A 21,348-nucleotide genomic window follows, 5' to 3' on the forward strand; every position below is an offset into this window, starting at 1 on the left:
TAGAGCCAGGCACTGGTGGAAGTTGGGCTCCTACCCTCTCACAGGAACTCTCTCCCTTAATGATTCCATTTCAGAGATGGCTCCCAGGCCCTTGAGAAAGATAGTCCTGGCTGGAAGCTGGCAAGAGGTTACTTAACTTTTGAAGAGACTTCCATATATCACAAAGGGACAGAGAAGAAACTCATAAGGATAATTTTTCTTTAAAAAAATGCTCAGAAAGAAAAAATCAGGGTTCCTATTCCCTTTTTCACTGGGACAAATTTGTTTCATTGGTAATTACCCTTGTATCCGCCAATGGTTCAATGACTTCCACCTTCTACTCTCCAGTCTTACCTCTAGTTCAGCCACTGCCTCCTACTCTCTGGTACTCAGCCCTGTGTCTTGCAGAGCTGCCTTTCTCCTTATATTCTCAACCCTGTTTCCTAAACTCAGGGATCTCCATGCTCTGCCCGGATCCTGCCTGCCTGCACTCCCTCCTGGATGCTCTTTGCAGGCTCTGAGCTGGGGTAGCCAGGGGGTCCCCTCCCTTGGATTCAGCCTCCAGACCACTATCCTGTGCTCCTGTCAGACACTTTCCAGGGTCTGGACATATTTGGGTCACATAGTGGATCTGACTTTCTATTTGTTTGATGCTGGAGGGAGTCTGGACCTTGTTCTTTCACATACACAGAAAACAAAGCTCTAAATTGATTTTGAAATTCTTTGTTATTAATTTTGGACTGAGATAAATTCTCTATTACTTTACAGTGACACAAATATTGTAGCTCAGTTCCTGGTAGTTAGAATTTTAGATAATTATTTTCAGTACTATGATTTCCCATATTTAATCAACTCGTAGGCAAGGCATGAATAGAGATTGTCTTATGTTAGAATACCTTTTTCTTTAATTTTTTGAATTAGCTCTCTTCCCACACCAACCCACAATCTCTCTGTTCTAGCCTCAGTCACTTTTGGTAGCCCTGAGTTTTTATTCTGGGCAACAAAGGCAGCTCAATAGATGATGGGTCTATGGCTCATTATATATGGGGCTCTTGCCAAGCAACACCTGGTGACCAGAAGGTGACCCAAGCTCTCTTCTCAGGGCAGATCACTATGCCTGAAACAAAAGAAGAACCCTTCCAGGGCAGAAATACTTAGCCTGAAAATCCTTTCATTCATTCACTTTTCAGGTGTCTTTATCCATTATTGAGCATGATAAATATCCAGACAGGTGCTTCCTGACATGTCCATGAGTTTAAGGATTAGACGTTACTTCTCCCAGGGATCCTGCTTCTTGCTCTTCTCATTTAAGGTTTTATTATCTCCCAACAACAGATATGAGAGCATGCTTAGGGCTTGGCAGCATAGAGGGGGTCTTTGGAAACCACTCAACTATATGCTGTGAGTAGTTTCAAAGGGCATTCGCATTTCTCTGTCCCTTCCAGGCCAGTCCTTGGAGAGATCAGGAAATCCAGAGCTTCCTACAAGAATGGGGATTCCTTGGAAGAGTTTCACCTTGGGACAAAAAAGAGGAATCATGGTGTCAAAGGCAATTGCCCAGGGTCTCAAGAACAGGGGCATGAAGAAGAGTTGGGCTGATGGGTGTGTGGCGGTCCTGGCTACCACCTCGAATGCTACCACTGCCTCTAGACCCTCTCAAGAGGGTGACATTTCTTGGTTCCAATACCTAAAATAAGCAAAACTGGGAAGATGTAAACTTCTCCATTCTGTGCCAGACATGTCTTGGAGAAAACCCGTATATCTGAATGACCAAAGAAAAGTATGAGACAAAATGGAAAATCTATTCCAGGCCATACACAGTGTTTTGTTGGTACCCTGGGATCCACATGCATTTCAAGAAGACTGAAGTGTGCCAAGCCTGCAGGACATTGAGGAACATCTGCCAGGCCTGCCTGTTAGTCCTTGAGTATGGCCTGTCCATTCAGGTTCATGATACAGAATTGTCTTTAAAAGATGACTTGGCAAAGTCAGACATCAATGAAGAGTACTATATGCAGAATATAACAGACAGAACACAGCCAGTTGGCCGGCTGGGAGAGTCACATACACCAGTGACGTGCTGTACAAACTGGCACAGACCACACCCTACTACCAAAGGAATAAGCACATTTGCTCCTTCTGGGTGAAAGGAGAGTGTGAGGGAGAAGAAGAGGGCCCACACAGACATGGGAAGCCTACAGATCCAGATGACCCCCTTGCTGATAAGAATATTAAAGACTGATATGGAATCAATGACTCCGGAGCAGATAAGCTTCTAAAGCAGGCTTCACCATGTCTTGTCCAGATCCACCAGAGGACAAGGTTATCACCAGACTCTGTGTTGGTGATCTGGGTGATGCCATTACTGAGACAGATCTAAATAATCATTTCTAGTTATTTGAAGATCTGAGTGATCACTGTTGTGCAGACCAGAAAGTAGTGTGCTTTCGTCCAGGTTTCCACAGGGCAGGCTACAGAAGTGGCTGCAGAGAAATCCTTTAATAAGTTGATTGTCAAGGGCTGCAGACTCCGTAGAAAATGGAGAGGATCCCAAGCAGCCAGAGGAAAAGAAAAAGGACAGAACCGCAGGCTGGGATCCAGCTAACGCCTATTCCAGCACTGCCAGGAACAGGAACTCTTCCTCCTCCTGCAGCAGCAGCAGCAGATGTATCTGCCAACCACAGCAACATACCCCCACGTGCTCCTCCAGCTGTGGTGAGCATTGCCTGGCCACCAGCCCCTGGCGTGTCCTGCTGCTCCCCCCAGGATTTCAGCCACCCATGTTCCATCCAATGGGACCATTGTCTTTTGAGAGGACTCTAGGATCAATCCATTGTGTTGGATCCTGTGTTGGACTCCAGGATCAATCCATCTCAGGACCCCCAGAGGATGGGAGCTCGTTCTGGAAACCACAGCAGCCCCTGTCACATTTTCACCACCCTCAGGCTCTATGGAAGGAACATCAATTTAAAATCCCAATTAATGAACATTGGAGTAAATATTTTTTTTCTTTATTTATGGTTCCCAGAGCATCTGAATGTGGTCAGATATGGGCAGGAAATGACAGCCATGCTTTTTCATATGGATTCAAAGGATCAATGGAAATCAAATAAGCTTTCATTAAAACATGTTTACTACTATAACATGACTAATAAAACATACTGCCTGTTCCTCTCACCTCTATGGGGGACAAGCAGCTGAGTGAGTTATAGAATGTCCAATGGAGTTAGCATCCAATCATATAATCATTTGTCTCTTTTTATGAGGGCGGAAATTGGCTTGAGAGGAAAAAAAAACCTTTTGAACATGTTTGTGTCCATTGGGTATTTTCCATTTTATTATCTTAAAAGAAAGGGATTGGTATTCCTAATTTTTGTAGTGGTGTGTGTGATTTAACTCTTTTGAAGCCACACCCTCAGAAAAACAGGTAGAGACCAGTCCCCATCACAGCCCAGATATTTTCCTTCCTCTCTTTTTGTCATTTATCACCAAAGAAATCTGTACCCACCAAAAAGAAGGCAAAAATAAAATGTTTTTGTATTTCTATGAGTCAGATGAAAACATGAACTTCATGGAGCTTTGTATCATGGGATCAGAAATTATTTTCATTTACCCAAAAATTATGGAAACAATTTTCCTTAGGTTTGACGAGTTTCCCTAAGCTCAAAAGCTGAACACAAGCATTTCCTGACATATCCTCAAGAAGAGAAACAGCCTTAAACAGATTTGAAAAACACATTAGTATAGAACCCACACATCCCTCCAGAGTCTATCTCAAGAAGAGCTCCTCGGTCACACCCTAGTCCTCTGCCCCAGGCCCCAAGATGTCCAGGAAGCTCTCCTCATTACCTCAGGGGAAAAAGCTCCCTGGGCATTGGGGCCCTCTGGGGGTCAGTGGCCCAGCCCTGGCAGTGCATCAGGGCCTCCTGGGAGCTTCAGGCCTGCTGATGCCAGGGCCCTAAGCTGGATCATTCTATCAGAATCTCTGGGATGAGACCTCACAGGATGGTAAAACCCTCAGCAGAGAGTTCTAATCTGCACCTGGGTGTGACTCCCAGTTACTGAAGTCTTCGCGTCCCTGTGGCACATTAAGATGAGTAAGGACAGGCCGGGCACGGTGGCTCATGCCTATAATCCCAGCACTTCGGGAGGCTGAGGCAGGTGGATCACAAGGTCAGGAGTTGGAGACCAGCCTGGCCAACATGGTGAAACCCCATCTCTGCTAAAAATACAAAACTTAGCGGGATGTGGTGGCATGTGCCTGTAGTCCCAGCGACTCAGGAGGCTGAGGCAGGAGAATCGCTTGAACCCAGAAGGCAGAGGTTGCAGTGAGCTGAGGTCGTGCCACTGCACTCCAGCCTGGGTGACAGAGCGAGACTCTGTCTCAAAAAAAACAAGATGAGGAAGCACTAAGGTCACCCCTCTCCTCAGAACAGTGCATGACAAAGATAACCCTCTTCTTCTAGGGATGCAGATCTCAACCCAGGCTGCGTGTGAGAACTGCCCAGGGAGATTTTCACAAACACGATGGTCTCCTCCAATAGAATGTGTTTCTTAGACCTGTTTCTCCACATTTCTTGGGATAAGTTTATCAAAACCATTTTACTTCGCCTTTGTAGATGCCAGTTTGATACATCTTTCTCTTGAACAACTTTTGTCATTAATATATACACATCCCCACCTTATTTTTCACTTTTCTAACTCAGAGAGATATAGAAAAAATAAATCAACCAAAGTGTTTTTCCTTTTTCCTCACTCGACAATCAATACAGAATACTTCTGTGTCTTCTGTCACCAAAATGTATGGAGATTTCTCTGAATCAATAGCCTGGGAGTTGTATAATTCAGTTCTTTTTTCTTTTTCTTTTTTTTCTTTTTTTGAGATGGAGTCTCTCTCTGTTGCCCAGGCTGGAGTGCAATGGCGCGGTCTTGGCTCACTGCAACCTCCGCCTCCCGGGTTCAAGTGATTCTCCTGTCTCAGTCTCCCGAATAGCTGGGATTACAGGTGCCCGCCACCACGCCTGGCTAATTTTTGTACTTTTAGTGGAGACGGGGTTTCGTGTTGGCCAGGCTGGCCTCGAATTCCTGACCTCAGGTGATCCGCCCACCTCGGCCTCCCAAAGTGCTGAGATTACAGGCGTGAGCCACCACGCCCGACCAAGGTTGCATTGTTTTGTTTCTAATTAGCCTTTCCAAAGGAGGCAACAAGATACACATTTTTCTCAGTGAGCAGAGGGATGACTTTGAATAGAATGGAAGGCAGGTTTGCCCTAAGCAGTTCCCAACTTGACTTTTCCCTTTAGATGAGTGATTTTGGGGTTCCAATATTTATTTACCTTTCACTGATTTAACAGACAGAGAGGAACTGGAAAGAATTCAAAAATGAAGCCAGCAGAATTCTTGCACCACAGAATCAGTGTTGCAGCCTGGGAACAGGCATCCTCTCTCCACATGTAGAAGCAATGCCACTTCTTCACCTGGATGATACAGTCTCTTGACTGTAGATACAATTTCACTGTAACAGACCATTTCTTAGCCCCACCCCAACCTCTGAGGAGGGAGAGAGGCTGAAAGTTATTTTCATATTTTCTACTAAAAATGTGAAAATTAGCTGGGCGTGGTGGCAGGCATCTGTAATCCCAGCTACTTGGGTGGCTGAGGCAGGAGAATCGCTTGAACCCGGGAGGTGGAGGTTGCAATGAACTGAGATGGTGCCATTGCACTCCAGCCTGGGTGACAAGAGCAAGACTTCATCTTAAAAAAAAAAAAAAAAAAAAAAGAATGTAACCGTTTGTCATGCCTTTGCTTTGAGTTGTCCTGCCTTTCAGGACTGAACCAATGTTCATCTTACATAGATTGGTTAATATCCCATTTCTCCCTAAAAATGTATAAAACCAAGCTCTGCCCTGACCACCTTGAGCACATGTCATCAGGACCTCCTGAAGCTGTGTCACAGGCATGCATCCTTAACCCTGGCAAAATTAACTTTGTAAATTGACTGAGACCCATCTCAGGTACTTGGGGTTCACAAGTTTCACCACTAGCTCCACAGGCATCCTAGCCCTTCTCCTTTGTCTGTTCTGGCTGCAGCTTCCTCCCTGCCCTCCCCACTCCAGGTCATTTCACATGGGACTTCATCATTCTGATGAGTAGTCTGAAATTATGCTAATGCCATGAGAAATCATTTTCAGTGGGAGTTTGAGGCCATTTTTTTTTTTGAGACAGAATTTCGCTCTTGCTGCCCAGACTGGAGTGCAGTGGTGTGATCTTGGCTCACTGCAACCTCCACTTCCCAGGTTCAAGTAATTCTCCTGCCTCAGCCTCCCGAGTAGCTGGGATTACAGGTGAGCGCCATCACGCCCAACTAATTTTGTATTTTTAGTAGAGACTTGGTTTCACCATGTTGGTGAGGCTGGTCTCGAACTCCTGACCTCAGGTGATCCGCCTGCCTCAGCCTCCCAAAATGCTGGGATTATAGGTGTGAGGCCATTTAAAGACACTAAATACAAAATTCTGACCACTTAATTGAGAAAAAAGGAAAGCAATGTTAATGATATCACCTCAGGCCTGTTAGAACGGTTCTTATCAAAAAGACTAATGATTTCAAGTGTTGGCAAAGATGTGGAGAAAAGAAAACCCTTGTACCCTATTGGTGGGAATGTAAAGTAGTACAGCCATTCTGAAAACGGTATGGACGTTCTTCAAAAAACTAGAAATAAAAGTATCCTGGCCAGGCGCAGTGGCTCACGCGTGTCATCCCAGCACTTTGGGAGGCTGAGGTGGGCAGGTCACGAGGTCAGGAGATCGAGACCATCCTGGCCAACATAGTGAAACCCCATCTCTACTAAAAATACAAAAATTAGCCAGGCATGGTGGCGCATGCCTGTAATCCCAGCTACTTGGGAGACGGAGGCAGAAGAATCCCTTGAACCTGGGAGGCGGAGGTTGCACTGAGTCGAGAATGCGCCACAGCACTCTAGTCTGGTGACAGAGTGAGACTCCATCAAAAAAAAAAGGTATCCTATGATCTAGCAATTCCACTTTTGTGGTATATATCAAAAAGAATTTAAATTAGTATATTGAAGAGAGATATTTACCCTCATGGTTATTTTGGCATTACTGACAATAATCAAGATATGGAAGCAACCCAAGTGTCCATCAATGGATGAATGAAGAAACTGTGGGCTGAGCATGGTGGCTCACGCCTGTAATCCCATACTTTGGGAAGACAAAGCGGGCAGATGGCTTGAAGTCAGGAGTTCAGGACCAGCCTGGCCAACATGCCCGTCTCTACTAAAAATACAAAAATTGGCTGGGCATGGTGGTGGGGACCTGTAATCCCAGCTACCCAGGAGGTTGAGTCAGAAGAATCACCTGAACCCAGGAGGAGGAGGTTGCAGTGAGCTGAAATCATGCCATTGCACTCCAGCCTGGGCAACAGAGCAAGACCCTGTCTCAAAAAAAAAAAAAGCAAAAGAAAAAAGAAAGAAAGAATAGAAAAGAAAATGTGGTGTATATATATATTGGAGAACTATTTTTCCATAAAAAAGAGGGAAATTATGTCATCTGTGATATCTTGGATTTAACCAGAAGATATTCTGCTATGTGAAGTAAACCAGGCATAGAAAGACAAATACTATATGATCTCACCTATACGTGGAATCAAAAAGGTTGATCTCACAGAAACAGAGAAAAGAGACTAGAAAGGTGGCAACCAGAGGCTGGGTCAGGGGGACGGGAAGAATACGGAAAAAGAAGATGTTTACGGAAGGATACAAACTTTTATTTAGACTGGGGGAATAAGTGTGTTCTATTGTACTGCATGGTGAACACAGTTAATAATGAATTGTACATTTAAATCACAATATTTAATTTTTAATATTCTCACAACAAAAAAGATGCTAAATTGGTGAGTGGATGGCTATGTTAATTGGCTCGATTGAATCTTTCCATACTGTATACATATATCAAACATCACATTGTATCTCATAAATATATAATAATATTTTTTTAATTGAAAAGAAAAGGGTGGAGCCAAGATGGCCGAATAGGAACAGCTCCAGTCTACAGCTCCCAGCGTGAGTGACACAGAAGATGGGTGATTTCTGCATTTCCAACTGAGGTACTGGGTTCATCTCACTGGGGAGTGTCAGACAGTGGGTGCACTGCACTGAGTGTGCGCCGAAGCAGGGCGAGGCATCGCCTCACCCGGGAAGCGCAAGGGGTCAGGGAATTCCCTTTCCTAGTCAAAGAAAGGGGTGACAGATGGCACCTGGAAAATCGGGTCACTCCCACCCTGATACTGCACTTTTTCCAACAGTCTTAGCAAACGGCACACCAGGAGATTATATCTCGCGCCTGGCTTGGAGGGTCCTATGCCCATGGAGCCTCACTTATTGCTAGCACAGCAGTCTGAGATCAAACTGCAAGGCGGCAGTGAGGCTGGGGGAGGGGCATCCGCCATTGCCGAGGCTTGAGTAGGTAAAGAAAACAGCTGGGAAGCTTGATCTGGGTGGAGCCCACCGCAGCTCAAGGAGGCCTTCTTGTCTCTGTAGACTCCACCTCTGGGGGCAGGGCATAGCCAAACAAAAGGCAGCAGAAACCTCTGCAGACTTACATGCCCATGTCTGACAGCTTTGAAGAGAGTAGCGGTTCTCCCAGCAGGCAGCTTGGATCTGAGAATGGACAGACTGCCTCCTCAAGTGGGTCCCTGACCCCCTAGTAGCCTAACTGGGAGGCACCCCCCAGTAGGGGCAGACTGACACCTCACAAGGCCGGATACTCCTCTGAGACAAAACTTCCAGAGGAACGAATAGGCAGCAACATTTGCTGTTCACCAATATCCGCTGTTCTGCAGCCTCCGCTGCTGATACCCAGGCAAACAGGGTCTCGAGTGGACCTCCAGGAAACTCCAACAGACCTGCAGCTGAGGGTCCTGACTGTTAGAAGGAAAACTAACAAACAGGACATCCACACCAAAAACCCATCTGTACGTCACCATCGTCAAAGACCAAAGGTAGATAAAACCACAAAGATGGGGAAAAAACAGAGCAGAAAAACTGGAAACTCTAAAAATCAGGGGGCCTCTCTTCTTCCAAAGGAATGCAGCTCCTCACCAGCAATGGAACAAAGCTGGACGGAGAATGACTTTGATGAGAGAAGAAGGCTTCAGACGATCAAACCTGAGCTAAAGGAGGACGTTTGAACCCATGGCAAAGAAGTTAAAAACCTTGAAAAAAATTAGACGAATGGCTGACTAGAATAACCAATGCAGAGAAGTCCTCAAAGGACCTGATGGAGCTGAAAACCATGGCATGAGAACTACGTGACGAATGCACAAGCCTCAGTAGCCAATTCGATCAACTGGAAGAAAGGGTATCAGCGATGGAAGATCAAATGAATGAAATGAAGCGAGAAGAGAAGTTTAGAGAAAAAAGAATAAAAAGAAATGAACAAAGCCTCCAAGAAATATGGGACTATGTGAAAAGACCAAATCTACGTCTGATTGGTGTACCTGAAAGTGATGGGGAGAATGGAACCAAGTTGGAAAACACTCTGCAGGATATTATCCAGGAGAACTTCCCCAATCTAGCAAGGCAGGCCAACATTCAAATTCAGGAAATACAGAGAACGCCACAAAGATACTCCTCAAGAAGAGCAACTCCAAGACACATAATAGTCAGATTCACCAAAGCTGAAATCAACGAAAAAATGTTAAAGGCAGCCAGAGAGAAAGGTCAGGTTACCCACAAAGGGAAGCCTATCAGACTAAGAGCTGATCTCTCAGCAGAAACTCTACAAGCCAGAGGAGAGTGGGGGCCAATATTCAACATTCTTAAAGAAAAGAATTTTCAACCCAGAATTTCATATCCAGCCAAACTAAGCTTCTTAAGTGAAGGAGAAATAAAATCCTTTACAGACAAGCAAATGCTGAGAGATTTTGTCACCACCAGGCCTGCCCTAAAAGAGCTCCTGAAGGAAGCACTAAACATGGAAAGGAACAACCGGTAGTAGCCACTGCAAAAACATGCCAAATTGTAAAGACCATGGAGGCTAGGAAGAAACTGCATCAACTAACGAGCAATAACCAGCTAACATCATAATGACAGGATCAAATTCACACATAACAATATTAACCTTCAATGTAAATGGGCTAAATGCTCCAATTAAAAGACACAGACTGGCAAATCGGATAAGGAGTCAAGACCCATCAGTGTGCTGTATTCAGGAAACCCATCTCACGTGCAGAGACACACATAGGCTCAAAATAAAGGGATGGAGGAAGACCTATCAAGCAAATGGAAAACAAAAAAAGGCAGGTGTTGCAATCCTAGTCTCGGATAAAACAGACTTTAAACCAACAAAGATCCAAAGAGACAAAGAAGGCCATTACATAATGGTAAAGGGATCAATTCAACAAGAAGAGCTTACTATCCTAAACATATATGCACCCAATACAGGAGCACCCAGATTCATAAAGCAAGTCCTTAGAGACCTACAAAGAGACTTAGACTCCCACACAATAATAATGGGAGACTTTAACACCCCACTGTCAACATTAGACAGATCAATGAGACAGAAAATTAACAAGGATATCCAGGAATGGAACTCAGCTCTGCACCAAGCAGACCTAATAGACATCTACAGAACTCTCCACCCCAAATCAACAGAATGTACATTCTTTTCAGCACCATACCACACCTATTCCAAAATTGACCACATAGTTGGAAGTAAAGCACTCCTCAGCAAACGTAAAAGATCAGAAATGATAACAAACTGTCTCTCAGACCACAGTGCAATCAAACTAGAACTCAGGATTAAGAAACTCACTCAAAACCGCTCAACTACATGGAAACTGAACAACATGCTCCTGAATGACTACTGGGTACATAACGAAATTAAGGCAGAAATAAAGATGTTCTTTGAAACCAACGAGAACAAAGACACAACATACCAGAATCTCTGGGACAGATTTAAAGCAATGTGTAGAGGGAAATTTATAGCACTAAATGCCCACAAGAGAAAGCAGGAAAGATCTAAAATTGACACCCTAACATCACAATTAAAAGAACTAGGGAAGCAAGAGCAAACACATGCAAAAGCTAGCAGAAGGCAAGAAATAAGTAAAATCAGAGCAGAACTGAAGGAAATAGAGACACAAAAAACCCTTCAAAAAATTAATGAATCCAGGAGCTGATTTTTTGAAAGGATCAACAAAATTGAGAGACCGCTAGCAAAACTAATAAAGAAGAAAAGAGAGAAGAATCAAATAGACACAATAAAAAATGATAAAGGGGATATCACCACCGATCCCACAGAAACACAAACTACCATCAGAGAATACTATAAACACCTCTACGCAAGTAAACTAGAAAATCTAGAAGAAATGGATAAATTCCTTGACACCTACACCGTCCCAAGACTAAACCAGGAAGAAGTTGAATCTCTGAATAGACCAATAACAGGCTCTGAAATCGAGGCTATAATTAATAGCTTACCAACCAAAAAAGTCCAGGACCAGATGGATTCACAGCCGAATTCTACCAGAGGTACAAGGAGGAGCTGGTACCACTCTTTCTGAAACTATTCCAATCAATAGAAAAAGAGGGAATCCTCCCTAACTCATTTTATGAGGCCAGCATCATCCTGATACCAAAGCATGGCAGAGACACAACAAAAAAAGAGAATTTTAGACCAATATCCCTGATGAACATCGATGCAAAAATCCTCAATAAAATACTGGCAAACCGAATCCAGCAGCACATCAAGAAGCTTATCCACCATGATCAAGTGGGCTTTATCCCTGGGATGCAAGTCTGGTTCAACATATCCAAATCAATAAATGTAATCCAGCATATAAACAGAACCAAAGACAAAAACCACATGATTATCTCAACAGGTGCAGAAAAGGCCTTTGACAAAATTCCACAACCCTTCATGCTAAAAATTCTCAATAAATTAGGTACTGATGGGACATATCTCCAAATAATAGGAGCTGTCTGTGACAAACCCACAGCCAATATCATACTGAAGGGGCAAAAACTGGAAGCATTCCCTTTGAAAACTGGCACAAGACAGGGATGCCCTCTCTCACCACTCCTATTCAACATAGTGGCCAGGGCAATCAGGCAGAAGAGGGAAATAAAGGGCATTCAATTAGGAAAAGAGGAAGTCAAATTGTGCCTGTTTGCAGACGACATGATTGTATATCTAGAAAACCCCATCATCTCAGCCCAAAATCTCCTTAAGCAGATAGGCAACTTCAGCAAAGTCTCGGGATACGAAATCAATGAGCAAAAATCACAAGCATTCTTATACACCAATAACAGACAGAGAGCCAAATCATGAGTGAACTCCCATTCACAATTGCTTCAAAGGGAATGAAATACCTAGGAATCCAACTTACAACGGATGTGAAGGACCTCTTCAAGGAGAACTACAAACCACTGCTCAATGAAATAAAAAAGGATACAAACAAATGGAAGAACATTCCATGCTCATGGGTAGGAAGAATCAATGTCGTGAAAATGGCCATAGTGCCCAAGGTAATTTGTAGATTCAATGCCATCCCCATCAAGCTACCAATGACTTTCTTCACAGAATTGGAAAAAACTACTGTAAAGTTCATTTGGAACCAAAAAAGAGCTCGCATTGCCAAGTCAATCCTAAGCCAAAAGAACAAAGCTGGAGGCATCAAGCTACCTGACTTCAAACTATACTTACTACAAGCCTACAGTAACCAAAACAGCATGGTACTGGTACCAAAACAGAGATATAGACCAATGGAACAGAACAGAGCCCTCAGAAATAATGCCGCATATCTACAACTATCTGATCTTTGACAAACCTGACAAAAACAAGCAATGGGGAAAGGATTCCCTATTTAATAAATGGTGCTGGGAAAACTGGCTAACCATATGTAGATAGTTGAAACTGGATCCCTTCCTTACACCTTATACAAAAATTAATTCAAGAAGGATTAAAAACTTAAATGTTAGACCTAAAACCATAAAAACCCTAGAAGAAAACCTAGGCAATACCATTCAGGACATAGGCATGGGTGAGGACTTCATGTCTAAAACACCAAAAGCAATGGCAACAAAAGCCAAAATTGACAAATGGGATCTAATTAAACTAAAGAGCTTCTGCACAGCAAAAGAAACTACCATCAGAGTGAGCAGGCAACCTACAGAATGGGAGAAAATTTTTGCAACCTACTCATCTGACAAAGGGCTAATATCCAGAATCTACAATGAACTCAAACAAATTTACAAGAAAAAAAAAAAACCCCATCGAAAAGTGGGCGAAGGACATGAACAGACACTTCTCAAAAGAAGACATTTATGCCGCCAAAAGACACATGAAAAAATGCTCATCATCACTGGCCGTCAGAGAAATGCAAATCAAAACCACAATGAGATACCATCTCACACCAGTTAGAATGGCAATCATTAAAAAGTCAGGAAACAACACGTGCTGGAGAGGATGTGGAGAAATAGGAACACTTTTACACTGTTGGTGGGACTGTAAACTAGTTCAACCATTGTGGAAGTCGGTGTGGCGATTCCTCAGGGATCTAGAACTAGAATACCATTTGACCCAGCCATCCCATTACTGGGTTTATACCCAAAGGATTATAAATCATGCTGCTATAAAGACACATGCCCACGTATGTTTATTGGGGCACTATTCACAATAGCAAAGACTTGGAACCAACCCAAATGTCCAACAATGATAGACTGGATTAAGAAAATGTGGCACATATACACCATGGAATACTATGCAGCCATAAAAAAGGATGAGTTCATGTCCTTTGTAGGGACATGGATGAAGCTGGAAACCATCATTCTCAGCAAACTATCACAAGGATAAAAAACCAAACACCGCATATTCTCACTCATAGATGGGAATCGAACAATGAGAACACATGGACACAAGAAGGGGAACATCACACACCAGGGCCTGTTGTGGGGTGGGGGGAGGGGGACGGATAGCATTAGGAGATATACCTAAAGCTAAAAGACGAGTTAATGGGTGCAGCAAACCAGCATGGCGCATGTATACATATGTAACAAACCTGTACATTGTGCACATGTACCCTAAAACTTAAAGTATGATTTAAAAAAAAAGAAAAGACAGCCTGTTCTGTCTAGTGATATTTATCTTTGATCTTCAGCCGCCACCTGGTGATCACCTTCAGAGTGGGGGAGAAAACAGGGGGGTGAGAAGCTATCACTTTGCCTCTGGAGCCCAAATGAGGACTTAGCTCCTGGCTGTGGGTGGGAATGTACTCTTTCACAGAATTCTCCCAAATTAGGGCCTCGCCCTCTAGAAAATCCCTGGCTTCCCCCACCATGTTCCCCACCCACTGCACTTGGTCTGCTGGGTGGCTGCTCTCAAAGGAGCTGACACTGAAACCTGAGGTTGAAGAGCCACCTACTAGGTGGGAGGATTCTGGGTTCCATAGGGTGGTACTTTTTTAAAAAACTCAGAGCATTTTCTTTAGTTCAAGCAGGAAGCGTTTCTGGTACTCAGGGGCAAACACACCACAGCACACACATGCACACACCTTACACGTACACAAACACCATATACACACATTACACATACACAAACACCATACACACCACACACACACACACGCACACCCCCACACACACCCCACACACAAACCACACACCACACACACCCCACACACACCACACACATATGCACACAAACGCACCACAGATCACACACATATGCACACAAACATACACACACACCACATACACACACACCACACATGCATGCACAAACACACGTATGCCACACACACATACACACCCACACACACACCACACACACATACACACACACCACACACGTATGTGCACACAGACGCACAGACACTACACACTGAAAAACACCACACACCTCACGCCTGTAATCCCAGCACTTTGGGAGGCCGAGGAGGGTGGATCACGAGGTCAGGAGTTCAAGACCAGCCTGGCCAACATGGTAAAACCCCGTCTCTATTAAAAATAAAAAATTAGCTGGGTGTGGTGGTGGATGCCTATAATCCCAGCTACTCGGGAGGCTGAGGCAGGAGAATCGTTTGAGCCCGGGAGCCAGAGGTTGCAGTGAGCCAGTATCGTGCCATTGCACTCCAACCTGGGTGACAGGGCTAGACTCTGTCACACACACACACACAAAACACACACACGCCCCACATACACACACACCACACACACGTATACCACACACGACATACATATACTACACATATATTACATACTTACACTACACACACATGCACACAGCACACACATGCACGCACAAAACATGCATACCACATACACCACAGTACACATGCACACCACACACACTACACACATACACAACAAACACACTACACACACCACATGCACATGCATGCACACCACACACAGCACACGTACACACACAGCACACAACCCTACACTACACACACACCACACATGCAGACACACCACAAACACCACACACACCAGAGTATACACATCACCTGCACCACACAAACAACACACACACTATATACACACTACACACACATGCATGCACACACTACACACACGCACACCACAAATACACACCAACACACACACAAGCATGCACACATACACACACACACACACTGCAAGCAACATTTTAATCTATTTGAGTGTATTTCATCCCAGTAGTGATCAGTTCCATCCCTGATTCAATCTGGTTAATTTGTTTTTTTCTCATGGTAATTCATGGAAATTGAGTTTCATAAGTGTGGCAAGAGTACACACTATGTATTTTTTTATTAGTCCATTTCCACATGGCTATAAAGATACTACCTGAGACTGGATAATTTATAAATAAAAGAGGTTTAATTGACTCACAGTTCAATTAACTGTTTCCTGGGGAGGCCTCAGGAAACTTACAATCATGGTGGAAGGTGAAGGAGAAGCAAGCACCTTTTTCACAAGGCAGCAGGAGAGAGAGAGACAGGAAGCACCACACTTTAAAACTATCAACTCTGCTGAGAACTCACTCACTATCGTGAGACCAGCATGGGGGAAAATGCCCCCATGATCCAATCACCTCCCACCAGGTCCTTCCCTTGACAAGTGGGGATTAAAATTCGAGATGAGACTTGGGTAGGGACACAGAGCCAAATCATATCACTTATTTTTCTAGAACCCTGTAGTACAGGGATATCTAATGTTTTGGCTTCCCTGGGCCATGTTGGAAGAAGAATTGTCTTGGGCCACACATAAAATATACTAATACTGATAATACCTAGTGAGCTAAAAATAAAAGTTGCAAAAAAAATCTCATAATGTTTTAAGGAAGTTTATGAATTTGTATTGGGCCACATTGAAAGCCATCCTGGGTCCCATGTGGTCCATGGGCTGTGGGTTGGACAAGCTTGCAGGTTTCATCCGATCATTGCATGAAAGCAGAGATATGCCATCCACAGCATAATTAGGGTTTGATTATAGATTTTTTTCTTCTTAAAATAAAGTGAGTTTTCAGGTTTCTTTTTTCATTCTGTTTTCTTTACTGAGTGGAACTTCCATTTTACTGTACACATTTTGTTTATAGTCTTCCCCTGTCACACCCACTCCAGCTTGTCATGCGGCACAGTCCTTTTCTGAGCTCATGCACTTCTCAACTCACCCTGACAATGGCAGTCACGAACACATGCACAAACCACTTCTAGCCTGTTCTCATTTCCTTTGAAGCATAAAGAGGACGTCCCATTTCCTGGCTCTCAGATTTTGTCAGCAGATAGAGCTTTAATGTAGTTTGGGCTGGGCGCGGTGGCTCAGGCCCGTAATCCCAGCACTTTGGGAGGCCGAGGTGGGTGGATCACCTGAGGTCAGGAGTTCAAGACCAGCCTGGCCAACATGGTGAAATCCCATCTCTACTAAAAATACAAAAATTAGCTGGACATCATGGTGGGTGCCTGTAATCCCAGCTACTCGGGAGGTTGAGGCAGGAAAATCGCTTAAACCTGGGAGGTGGAGGTTGCAGTGAGCTGAGGTCACACCACTGCGCTCCAGCCTGGGCAGCAGAGTGAGACTCTGTCACACACACACACATGCACGCGCGCACACACACACACACACGAACACACAAAGCTTTACTATAGTTTGCAGTTGCATTAGATGTGTTGCCCTCTATCTAGGGTGCAAAGTGGCTTGGTATCACCCATGGACTGGGCCCCAAGCACAATTCACCTGTATAACTTTTCTGGAAGGGTGTCACCCTGGCAGCTTATGGGGACTCTGGTAATACCTTCCAGAGAGTCCTGGGCTAGGGATGTCTGCCTGGGTGTGAGACCGACAACCTCCCACCCTCCATATACCTCCTGGGCCAGGACATGGGAATCTCACAGGGCACCCTGCCCCAGGCAGAAGAGGAGGGGACTAGCTTCAGAGGGTGTGGACAGTTCCCTGGTTCCTAGGAGGACTTCAAATGTACTGCAGATGGAAACTCCTTCTACCTCATTCTGAGTCCAACCAACCTACTTGGTGGCTAGAGGAACTTCATGTTTCTATTTATACACATTTTTAAATATATATATTTTACACGAGATGTATGTTTAAACAACCAGAGGCCAGATTTGAAGAGGAACATATATGGGATTCATTCTGTTGTTGTAAGTGCCACTTAGTCCTGTGCGAGGACAGATTTGCCCTATGTGTAACAGCTACATTTAAGAAAGTTATGAAATTGTCCTTAGTTTCACAATGGAATATTTCAAAAACAAAATTCTCCAATCGAACAATGTATGCAAAGATTATTATGGTTTTTTCTTCTCCCTGCAACAAGCGTTAAGGATCATTATGTTTGTTATGTTGTTAAAGTCCTGGAACATAGAGATAAGAGGTAAGTGAGCATCCCCTGGTGGAGAAAGGGAATCTTTTTCCAGAATCAGTGTTTTCCCTCGCCTTGTGTCCATTGGCAATCACTCAACACAAACTGGTGGCCATTCGGTACAATCAAACAAGCAAGCAAACAAAATCATCAATATGCTTGTGCAGCTACACTTGATAATTTATGTACAGTAAAGGAATAAGGAAGAAGAAAGTGAAGAATAGAGAAAGGGATACTGGACCAATCAGACATGGTGGAACCATATTGCAGTTTTCCACATGAGAATGTCTGTAGGAACAGAGTTCTGGGGTAAAGCCGTGAGTGTGTTCTCAGTAGACACTGCAGTCTGCTTCTGGAACACATCAACTGAATCTTTGTCCTCTGTTTCCAGTTCTGCAGATGTGTCTGTTTCACTGATTGGCCCCAGTCAAAGTGGAATCTGATCTGTGTCATGGACAAACTCTGCCTTTCACCAAAGGCTTCTACTCATTCACTAAGTGGTGTGCGCCTCTTCACCATCAACTGCACCCCGGGACCATCCTACCTGCCACTTTCAAATTCACAGGATTCTGCTCTCGGCCTTGACTCAGGCTCTTTCTCTGCCATAGCAGAGCCTGAAGGCTCTTCAGCTGCAGCTTCATCAAAGAGGTCCAGAGTGTGCACCAAACTAGTGAGCCAGCAGCTCCCGATGCCACAAGTGGAGGAGGCAGCAGAGCCTTACCCGGTGTTTTTATCACCATCCCTGCAGCAACAGCAGCAGCAGCAGCAACAACAATCACAACCACTATTTCTAATTGTGGTAATAATAATGATCACACTTAGAATAATGATGAATAACAATAATTGTAATTGCTGACATATTCAGTTTATATGTAGATTTATTATTTGTAATGTTTTAAAATTTACATTTAGTAATATAGACATTAATTGTGTCATAAATGTCAGGACCCCAAAACACCCCACCTAATGAATGACTCTCATCTATGGACCTATGACTGCCCACCTGCTAGTGCGGGTTCTCTCACCACTCCACCCCCAGAGCTTCGATCTGTCTGGTCAACCTTTTAGGATGATGAAGTAGCTGAAGCACTCTTATGATCTGATTGAGGTCTTGGCAAACAGCTTGACTTGTTAGAAATTGAAGGCTGACTTTAAGACGTACTCAGCTGTTTGGCTAAATTGAGGCAGGAGGAAATGTCTTCTCGGCAGATCTACCTTTGTGTCTCTTGCTTTCAGAGTAAAAGGTTGTTTCAGGAACAGTAGTTTAATTTAGTCTGTGTTAAAAATCATAATCAGCCTACAAATAACGCATGGGGATGAAAATAATTTGCACACATGTTCGTGCATTGTATGTGTTTTCAGATATCTCCTATGGTAAGAAATGAAAAAGTTATGCCTTGATTTTTTAAACTCAGCCATCAGCCATTTTCCCAAGTTAATCTAAATGTTTCCAAGACATTTCAGAAGCATTCTCTGGTAGGGATTACTCCTAATTGTGAAGAATCCTACTAGAAGGATGAGCATCTCAAAAGAACCTTTATTCTATTGCAGAAGAGTCAGTCTTCAGGATCTCAAAGGCCCAGGGAAGCTGCTTGAGTTGTGAGGTCTATGGAGGTACATGGGCTTTGGAGTCAGGCAAAGTTGATCCAGAGTCCCAGTCCAGCCACTTAGTAGGTGTAGTGCTTTGGACATGTTCCTTGACTTGGAACAGTTATATAAACCTTGCTGTAGGAAAAGGCAGAATGATACTGATTGCAAAATGGCTCTGGTGTCCATGCCCTTTGGAATATGCTTTTACAGCTGCTCCAACATAGAGGCAGAATCTGTTTCCTGACGCTTGGATCTGGGCTGGCCTTATTTGCTCTGGGCAATAGAAAGCTATCAATATGGCAATGTGACAGTTTGGGGTCTAGGGACATAAGGCCTTGAATGCTTCTGCTTTTTCTTTTAGAACCCTGCCATCTCCATGAGAACAAGCACATGTTAGCCTGCTGGAGGATGAGATCCCACTGGGGAGGAAAACCAAGGTGCCCCAGCTGACACCCAGAAGCAGAGCCACTTAGTCAACCAGCAGCTGACCACACACGCCTGAAGGAGCCCAGCTGAGACCAGAAGAATGGCCCAGTTGAGTCCAGCCTAAATGACTGACCATCCCAATCATGAGCTAATAAGGTTTAGGGTGGTTTTTAATGCAGCAATAGCTAACTGATACATACACCTGCAGTCAGGTTGCCAGGATTCAAATGACAGGTTGGTCACTACTTGTTGTTACCCAGCAAACAGAAGGCACTGTATAAGGTATTGATTTGCTTTTCCCTTTATTTAAAGTGGGGCCTCTTGTTGGATAGGGATAAATTATACAGAAATGCATGTTGACATGCTTGGTGCTTAAACTCACACAGTCCCCACATCATAGGAGGAAACAGCCCGCCATAGCCTAACCATCAGGGCCAAGGGCAAATTGCAAAATAAAAATTTGCTTTTATTCCCTCCACATCCAAACTTTGGAGGTCAAGGCTGTAGACAGATCTGAAGTCAGGGGTTTCCTCCTGAAGCCTGACACTCTTCATTCACTGTCTGACCTTTGGAAGGCTGAGGGAGCCCTGCCCAGAAGCAGGTGGGCAGCAGTGGTCGACCTGTGGACACCTCCTGCCTGCAGCCCTGGCTCTCTCACTGGGCACTGCCTCTCCCACCCTTGGGCGTGAGGAAAGAGATGGGCAGGATAAGGGTGTTCGCTCTCGTCTGGCAGGAAAGGGGGTCCAGGCCCTCGACTTCCCTGAGGTTAGACGCGCAAGTGCCCTCAGATCTGCTCTTCAATGAGGAAGCCACTGCCCACGTGGGGCTGCTGAGCTCTTTGGATAGAGCTGGTTGGAACTGAGATGTGCTAGAAGTTTAAATACAGAGTGACTTTACAAGATTTAGTACCCCAAACTTAAGAAGCATTCTCTGGTGGTCTTCATTAATAATTTCATATTGCTCACATATTTGAGTGATAATATTTTGGATATATCGGGTTAAGGTATTACCGTCAATTTTACCTGTTTTCCTTTCATGATGCCACTAGGCTACTGTAAATGACACATGCGGCTCAATTTTATTCCTATTGGACATTTCTGGCTTAGAGGACTCCCTCCATTTGCAAATCTCATGCTGCCTCCACAAGGGACCAGAGGCCATGAAGGTTATGAAATCTGAAATTTTAAAAGAATCGTTATTATATAATTTTCAATTTTACATATTACCTATATTACTCATAAATTGATATAATCTTATGAGCAAAGTTAAATACCAATGTCCGGAGCAGCCCCAGGTCCCAGCCCAGGGAGTCAGCCCTGCCTGAAAAGGGCTGCAGACAATCATTCATTCAGGCCTCATTCAGCCACACCTGTGATCGCATCTCCTGTCACTCGGGGGTAAGGGGGCGGGACCTGGAGCCCTATCCATTCAGCGGCGCCGTTGTCGAGCCTGTCCAATCAGGCGCGCAGCCGAAAAAGG

General features: G+C 44.2%; 1 pseudogene; it reads left to right on the plus strand.

Annotated features, from left to right (window-relative positions):
* The first annotated feature begins 1,577 nt into the window (after positions 1 to 1,577).
* LOC100988071 (pre-mRNA-splicing factor RBM22-like) lies at positions 1,578 to 20,731 on the plus strand (annotated as a pseudogene).
* Positions 20,732 to 21,348: the final 617 nt, after the last annotated feature.

The sequence above is a fragment of the Pan paniscus genome, chromosome 18, assembly GCF_029289425.2.
Source record: "Pan paniscus chromosome 18, NHGRI_mPanPan1-v2.0_pri, whole genome shotgun sequence".
NCBI lineage: Eukaryota > Metazoa > Chordata > Mammalia > Primates > Hominidae > Pan > Pan paniscus.